Below are 7,089 nucleotides of genomic sequence, written 5' to 3'. Positions count from 1 at the left end.
AAGTTCTCTCGGTGAGCATGGAAGCAACACATTTGTAAGGAAAACAGAGATGCTTGGTTTTGTAACGATATGAACCGGAGGGAAATCACAAGTTATGTCGCGATGCATGATAGTATTGCAAGAACTGACCACACCATCTCAATTTTGGTTTAGGAATTAGTCAACTCTGGACATCACTAAGTGAGAATGTAAATTGGGAATCAGTTTGGCAGCAATTTGGGAAGAGGATTTGTAAGGTTCACACTGTTCACTGCTTCTGTTCCCACTGCTGGGGGCAAAAATGTCCTTGTTGTCAATAACACTCAATAAATGGCATGTGATAGAAAAATAACCAACAGGATGTGCAGCCACCCATGTTCTGGTTTTGGAGATTCATGTGCCTGGGGACTTTTAGGACAGCGGAACTGGCTGAGTAGACTGGGTAGGGTCTTACTTTGTTTCTAGGGAGAATTAAGCTAAGTCTAATTAGAGTTACTTAAATCCAGAATGTGAGGGCACAGGTTCACGGTGAGACCAAAGGATGTGAAGACCCTTTGCAGCAGAGGATCTGCCCATGGGCATGTCTTTACTCTTCTGCAGTTAATGAAGCGCTTCCAACACGGCACCACCTTGCATTATCCCGAGTGCTTGAATTAGGGATAATTACCATGTCTGAGCTGTCAGGCAGCCATTTGCCAGCCCACAGAACCTGGTGCCTGAGCCCAGAGGCTATGCCTATGCTTTCACACCTATGCTTTCCATAGCAGGTGCCCTGGGGTTTAGCTGAGACCTGCTCCCCCGCCTGTTTTCCTACCTGGACATCTAGGAGGTGAGAGAGGCCACATGCCAAACACATGGAGCCGGCACCAAAAGGTTGAGATTCTTTAATGGAATAGACGTAGGCTGGCAGGTTCCTGCACCCATGGCAGCACTTTCGCAGAGCAATTCATTACCATCATGTACTAGAGGATTGTTTTTCATAGTTTCTTTTAGTAACCTTAAAGGCAAAGAGAAGAAGTTCCTTTGTATCTGAATAACCTCCTTAGTAATTTCATGCCACCGCCATTCCCAGGTGGTTTCAGCCATGCCCAGTGCGTGACCACCAAGAGCAGGGACAGCACCCTGGGCCTCCTGGGCACAAGGACAGCCTCAGGGCCAACAGCACCCCGAAGTCCTTCCTCCAAGGAGTGCTGGGTGCATGGGCAGTGGATGGGGTGGGACACTGGGGGCCCATGTCACCTCCACGTCACAATGCGACCACGGGGCAATGCTGATGTCACAATGCCCCGGGGCAGTATAAAAGGGAGCAGCGTCCCGTGTCTGCTGCCAGAGCTGGCCTGGAGGCAGCCTGAAGACATCGGAGAGGAAGTCCTTGAGGAGCCGGTGGAATCCCTTGACAGGGGCTGAAGGAGGAAGAGCTGGACGAGGCAGCTGGAGTTTCTCCGCTGCAAGGCCATCTCCCAGCAGGGCAACCTTCCAGGTTCATCTGATGGATGATCATCCTTTTCAGCTGGATAGCAGTAGTAAAATGAAGGGAATGCCTTCTTGAGGAGCACTGCAGAGCTCACCGTCCTGATGGAGTGGGGAGCTAGGGTCAGCAGCTGTAGGAAGCGGAATGCAGAGTGGTTTGAAGAGGGCCCGGTGCTCTCACGGTCACCAGAAGGTAGATGCGTCCTTGGCACAAGGTGATGAAGCGAATGGCTAAGCTGGGCAAGGTTCCAAGTGTTTGTCAGGAATTTCCTCAGCATGTAGTGCTAGTGAAAGGAGATAGAAGGAAAAGAGGGAGAGGGAAGAGGTGAAGAAAGAGGAGAAGCGAAGAGGAAGCGAAGCGAAGCGAAGCGAAGCGAAGCGAAGCGAAGCGAAGAGAAGAGAAGAGAAGAGAAGAGAAGAGAAGAGAAGAGAAGAGAAGAAAGAAGACATCATCATCCTATCATTCTATCCTTCTATTATTCTGTGGTCTTCTGGGAGGCATGACAGCCTGTGGGCCAAGGAGCCAGGTCTTGCTCAAATGCTCAGGGAACAGCCGATCGCCAGTGTTGGGGTCAGGAAGGAATTTTCCCCCCGGGGCAGACTGGCCCTGGTCCCCGGGGTTTTTTTGCCTTCCTCTGCAGCATTGAGCATGACCACCTGTCAGAGCTCCTCTGGGCCCTTTTGGCTCGGTTCATGCCCACTGCTCTTGCCCTCCAAGGCACCACTCGTGCCCTGGCTTTCTCGGGTTCTTTCTCCCAGGGCAAGTTTGCAGCAGGAGCCAGCTCTCCTCCTTCTCCTTCTTCTATTAAAATTTGTAATTTTAATGAAATAAATATAAATATTAAAAAAAAATTTTAAAAATCTGTTTCCAGTTGTATCCTTTGTGTATGTGTCCCTGAAACTGTTTTTGGATCTAAAACCTCTCTGGCATTTCAGTCGAACAGTCACATCTTTATTGGACTCCTTGTGAGAGTACAGAATAGAGCAGCACAGCACAGCACAGCATGGTTGTGCTCAGTAGTTGTGCCTGGAGCACGATGAGCTCTGAGCCAGGCCTGAGGACTCCATCCAGGAGAGCCGCTCTCTGCAGGGCAGGGCCCAGGCCCGTCCAGGAGATGGGGCAGAGACAGGCACACACACCTACAACATGGCTCAGGCAGGCACCAGAGGTCCCAGGCTGAGCTGAGACACGGCCCCTGGGCCCCTGCAGGAGATGGTCCCCAGGGAGGCCGGTCCCAGCCACTGAGGCCTTTGAGCACCCCAAGACCCTGTAGACACGGATGGCTGGCAGCTTTGGAGACTGAGTCTTGGCCCAGATGGACCTTCTCTCTGATCAGGACTTTTGTTCTCAGATTCTTTTGTTTAGGCATGTTTTTTCCAACGCGAAGATCTCGGCATTAATAAAAAGGAGAACAAGGAGAAAAAGAAATCCATGTCACACACCACACACTATCCCATGTGTGTATGACTTTTTGTGCAAATGTCCAAAATGGCAGCAGCATCCTTACTCTTTGAGTACTCAAAAGAGTATCTCTTAAAGGCTTTCCATAAGTTCTGAACCTCTTCCCACCAATCAAGGTAGGCAAATAACTCCGAGAAAGGTGCAAGTCACACAGGAGGTGTGGAAGGTTTACCCTGCGGCTAAAGTGCATTTTGCATCCCCTGTACAGATGGCCAACTGTGGATCTTGGTTTGGGTAGAAAAGGAAACATGACTGCAGTAGCAGCAATGGACTCTTTTTGCTCATTTGGGAAGAGTCATCATTTGCCTGGCTGTGCTTTGGGAATGGATTCAAAGCGAGTCTTATTTCCATGGCGGTCTGTTGGCACTGTCCAGCGCAGCCTATGGCTCTGGTCACACTGGGGATTTTCTCCACGCTGCAGTGGTTGAAACCATCCTGTTATCCCCTCAGAAAAGGCTTTGTGAGCCTGGTCCTCCTCGCTGTGGGGCCTCATGGACATCAGCTCTGGTGCAGAGAGGGGACAGCTACCAGGGCTCTTCTCTTGGTTGCAGGGCTGGTTTCTGCCATGACTGGAGAAAAGAGCAGGAGCTTTGTCCTGGAGAGCCAAAGGGCAGAGAAGGCATCAGGGACAGCCAGCAGCTGTGCCCAGCACGTGGACACCAAGGGCAGGGACAGGCCCTGGAACTCCTGGGCACCGGGGCTGCCTTGGGGCCAGCACCCCAAAGGCTTCCTGCAAAGGGTGCTGGGTGGGGCTGTGGTGGGGGGGCTTTGCAGCTTCCCCCTGCTAGGGAAAGGAGGAGAAAGGAAAGAAGGGAGGTGAGGTATAGTTCAGCTGTAAGGGACCTAAAATGACCATCTAGTCCCACTGCATGACTGCAAGGCTGATCTAAAGTTAAAACAGGGTAGTAAGTGCATTGGCCAAATGCCTCTTGAATGCTGAGGCTTGGCGCATCAACCAGCTGTCACAGAATCACAGAATGGTTGGGCTTGAAAGGGACCTCTGGAGATCATCTAGCCCAACCCACCTGCTAAAGCAGGTTCGCCCAGAGCAGATGGCACAGGAAGGTGTCCAGGCGGGTTTTGAATGTCTCCAGAGGAGGACACTCCACAACCTCTCTGGACAGCCTGTTCCCGTGATCAGGCACCCTCACAGTAAAGAGGTTTTTCCTAATATTCAGATGGGACCTCCTATGCTGTGCCCGTTGCCCCTCATCCTATCGTTCAGAAGTCTGTTCCAGTATTTGACCACACTCTCAGTAGAGGGTCAAGTCTGAACTTCCTCTGACCCAGGTTTGCACCATTCCCACATGTCCTGTCACTGGATACCAGGGACAAGAGACCAGCACTTCCCTATACACTTCCCTCCTCAGGAACTTTTAGAGGGCAAGGAGCTTGCTCATCAGCTTCCTTCTCTCCAAACTAGAGAAATCCAGATTGCTCAGCCACTCCTCAGAGGACATGCCTTCCGGTCGGTCACCAGCTTTGTTGCTCTCTGGACGCATTGGAATACTTCAACATCCTTGTCAAATCGTGGGGCCAGAACTGCACACAGCACTCAAGGTGAGGCCACAGCAACTCTGAATACAGCAGGATAATCACCTCCTTTGAGCGGTTGGTTCTGCTCTGTCTGATGTACCCCAGGATGGGATTTGCACTCTTGGCTGCCAGGGCACACACTGCTGACTCTTGTTGAGCCTCCTGTCAACCAGCGCCCCAAGGCTCCTTTCTGCAGGGCTGCTCTCCAGCCAATCCTCTCCCCATTAGACTTGTCCTTGGCATTACTTTATCCCAGGTGCAGAATCCGGCATGTGGACTTGTTAGATTTTATGCCGTTGATCATTGCCTAATGCTCCAATCTATCTAGATCATTCTGCAAGGCTCCTTGTCCCTCAGGATAGTCATCAGCACCTCCGAGGATGGTATGATCAGAAAATTTGCTGCTGGTGCATTAAATTCCTGCATCCAGATTATTGATAAAAATATTGGACAGACCTGGCCCTAGGACTGAGTCCTGAGGAACATCCGTGGTGGCTTCCCTGAAGAATTTTTTCCTCACATCCAATCTAAACCTCTCCGTGTGCAACTTGATGCCATTTCCGCTTGTCCTATCACTTGCTACTTGGGACAACAGACCAACACCCTCCACGATAAAACCTCCTTTCAGGCAGCTGTAGAGAGTAATAAGGTCTCCCCTCAGCCTCCTGTTCTCAAGGCTGAACAGCCCCCAGCTCCCTCAACCGCTCCTCATCAGACTGGTGCTCCAGACCCTTCACCAGCCTTGTCACCCTCCTCTGAACTCCCTCCAGCACCTCAATGTCTTCCTTGCCATGAGCGGCCTAAAACTGCCCCCAGGATTCAAGGTGCAGCCTCACCAGTGCCCAGTACAAAGGGATGATCACTTCTCTAGTCCTGCTAAAGCTCTGATTGAATCAAGGCTTGAACACCTTGGTGTGACCAGTTGGTGACAGGCTGGACTGCAGACTCCTGAGGTCCCTTCAACCTCAGTTCTCTCATGATCCCATTGTGATGTTGGGCTCTGTTTCAGACTGAAACAGAGCAGGCGATGATGGGGCAGGATCCACCTGTGCTGTAGGTGACCATCTAAACCAACATCTCAGCCAGTGAACCAGCCAACCCCTCAGTGTGACTCGCTCTGGGCAACGTGTGAGGAGTCCTGGGCAGGGAAGGTTCAGAGGGCATGGGGCGCTGTGCAAGACACAACATGATCTTGGTTCATGCCTGCAGGCCCATCAGATGTCAGTTGATGTCAATGGATATTAAAATAAGAAGAAATGAAGACAAAGATCCAAAGCAAAGGAAGGTGTCAACATACTTTCTTTCTTTCTTTCTTTTTCTTTCTTTCTTTCTTTCTTATTTTCTTTTTATGTATGTATGTATTTATTTATTTATGTATTTATTTACTTATTTACTTGCTTTTATTTATTTATTTATTCACGTATTTACTTACTTTTTTATTTACTTATTTATTTACTTATTTACTTGCTTGCTTACTTACTTATTTATTTAAAAGTCTTTGTAGGGGAGTTTCTTTTCTTTGGAAAGGAAAGAGTTCTCCAGAACTGGGGATGGATTTAGGACACAAATGTCTTCAGCTCCAGGGACACAAACACCTGGTGCCAGTGTAGATGCCCCGGGAACCCCTGCCCAGGCTCCACCTGCACTCAAGGTGCTCTGGTCTCCCCAGGTCCTGTGTGATAGATGCCAATCCCAGGCCAGCACCTCAGGTACACTGGGCCCCTAAAATGGCCCTGGCTGTTTATGGTGAGACAGCTGATGAAAGATGTACTAAGGGAAGGAGAAGAAATATTGGTCTTCCCCTGTACTTCTATTACCAACACTCTATTATTTCATCTCCCTTGTCATTCAGGGGTTCCCACCTCTCCTGATTAAATGTCCCTGTCCAAGGACAACTTTCCAGCACTGTCTGGACATTTGCCCTTCCCAGTGCTCTCAGGTTTCTCCTCCACTTGCTCTTTGGTCATTCAGTGGCCTCTCAGCTGTCTGGTTTCTGCTTTGAGCTTCAGGGAGTTACAAACTTGCCCCGTTCTTCAGAGCTCTAATTAACATGGCAGTCAACACGTTCATTGTGTTTATTTCTATCCTCTCCTGTCTCTCTGTCTAAACCAGTTCTTGTGTGGGTGTCCCTTGTGGATGCTGGACCTCATCAGATCCAGCTTACACACACAGCTGAGGAAAGTGTTTTGCTGTTTATTAAACTGATGTAGGAAAAGTGATGCAATCTCTGGTGGCCAATGAGGGAACCGGCAGACTGGGGGTGTGGGTGAGGAGCCAGGCTGTCCATACAGTGTCCAGCCTCAAGGACTGTTCTCCTGCCTGTCCAGATGTCTTCAGGAGACCCTCGGGATCAATGTCCAGTGTAGAATGCTGCTGTCACTTCTTCTATACACTGAAAAATGATAGAAAACACCCTGGAAAGAAAAAACCCTCCTTTATGAAATCTTCTTTGAAATCTTCATCAGCAAGTGTCCCATTGAAACCTCTCCAGTTAGTTCTACAAGTCTGGAAGATTTGAAGGAAATTAGGGAAAGAAACATCGCTCGTTAGGGCTTTCTGTGTTTTAATGAGCCCCGTGGCGCATTTGGTGCTGAGTCCATGAACCTCAGATACCAAGGACAGGCTGAAGAATCTGCTCAAGA

Source organism: Columba livia, unplaced genomic scaffold (assembly GCF_036013475.1).
Source record: "Columba livia isolate bColLiv1 breed racing homer unplaced genomic scaffold, bColLiv1.pat.W.v2 Scaffold_134, whole genome shotgun sequence".
NCBI lineage: Eukaryota > Metazoa > Chordata > Aves > Columbiformes > Columbidae > Columba > Columba livia.
The sequence above is the reverse complement of the archived record's forward strand: the minus strand, read 5'-3'. Positions refer to the sequence as shown.